Source organism: Aplysia californica, unplaced genomic scaffold (assembly GCF_000002075.1).
Source record: "Aplysia californica isolate F4 #8 unplaced genomic scaffold, AplCal3.0 scaffold00239, whole genome shotgun sequence".
NCBI classification, from domain to species: Eukaryota; Metazoa; Mollusca; class Gastropoda; order Aplysiida; family Aplysiidae; genus Aplysia; species Aplysia californica.
The window spans coordinates 668839-670002 of record NW_004797509.1 but is presented as its reverse complement, the minus strand read 5'-3'; positions in this window follow the sequence as shown (position 1 = coordinate 670002).

Below are 1164 nucleotides of genomic sequence, written 5' to 3'. Positions count from 1 at the left end.
AAACACACACACACACACACACACACACACACACACACACACACATACACACACAAACACACACACACAGCCTTGCAAACCGCATTCTTCCTCCCGCACACCGTTCCGGTAAACGACGCCTCTTTATCTTGTCTACAAACGACGCGTGCAATCGCGACTCGCAACAGACGTGTTGAAAATAGAAGGGAAGGATAATCTCCGCAAAGGGAACGACAATTATCTCCCTTCTCAAGCGCCATCTCCAACTGCTTGTGTTCACATTGTGACTTCAAAGACGTTGAAAACGTTTGTCTGCTGCAGTGTCGGCTGTATGACCAATCCAGGAGCGAGCCAGCGAGCGAAAGGGGCTCAGAAGTTAACCCCCGCTAATATTGCTATCTTATCAAAACCACACGAGCTGGGCCCTTTGAGCTGAGCGGACAGGCAACATTTTTGCTGATCTGGCCGTATCGCCGTCTCCGGTGGAATTATTGTATGCTGGAGAGCTACAGAACTACAGAGGTGCTGCTGGGTTCTGGAGGGACCACAAAGACCCTGCCAACAATAACCAGAGACTGCCCTTATCTGTTGCTTCCTCTCTCTCACTCTCTCTCTCTCACTCTCTCTCTCTCTCTCTCTCTCTCTCTCTCTCTCTCTCTCTTTCCTATGTAATATGCGTCTTTTCCGTGCGGCCATTTCATCTCTCACGCCTCTTTTTCTCTTTTTGTTGTTTGTCACACTTAACTCTGTTTCGCCGAGCCTTTTTGGCCTACTTTTCATCCTTCATCCTTTCCCTTTTTCCTTTCTAACTTAAAAAAAAAATAAATTCTCTGCCCCTGTTTTTTCTTCCTTCCTTTCCTTTCTATCTTTTGTTCTCTATACCCTCCTGTATTTCTGTACTCTTCCTTTTTTGTTCTTACTTACCCCATTCTTCCCCCTTCCCCATACTTTTCCTTCCATCAACTTTAAAAAATTGCTGTTGTATAATGTACTTTTATCGAATAGCGCAAGATTTTTTTGGTTGTGTAATTGGCACACGATGAGATTGTTTTTTTTCCTCCTTTTCTAAATTGACAATACATGTTACATACTGTACTTTGTTCAAGAAAATAAAACGCCCAATTTGCAGTTTTCATCATCATCATCATCATCATCATCATCATCATCATCATCATCATCATCATC